Source organism: Buceros rhinoceros, unplaced genomic scaffold (assembly GCF_000710305.1).
Source record: "Buceros rhinoceros silvestris isolate BGI_N320 unplaced genomic scaffold, ASM71030v1 scaffold25722, whole genome shotgun sequence".
Classification (NCBI taxonomy): domain Eukaryota; kingdom Metazoa; phylum Chordata; class Aves; order Bucerotiformes; family Bucerotidae; genus Buceros; species Buceros rhinoceros.
The window spans coordinates 17,360-17,682 of NW_010397512.1; positions in this window are offsets into that span (position 1 = coordinate 17,360).

Sequence of the window (323 nt, forward strand, 5' to 3'; positions counted from 1 at the left end):
CTGGCTGCTCTCTGCTGGGTGCCCAGCATCTCCCTCGGACATTCCAGCACCCACAGCATCACTCTGGGTACGAACTCTCCCTCATCCCCCAGCCCATCAGGAAGTGCCAGCCCCACAGACGCCCTGCAAGATGTTCTTGCAGTCCCCCTGCTAAATGGGGGATATCTTTGCGCCTTCCCAGGAGCTGCTGCAGAGCTGGGGGAGCTGTAGGAAGCAGAGTCCAGCTGTGTTTCATCTTCTCCTTGAAGAGGCACCTGTGTTTGGTCAGGCAAATCGTGTCCTAAGCTCTCCTGACAGCTCCGGCGGAGTGAGCCGAGGCCGTT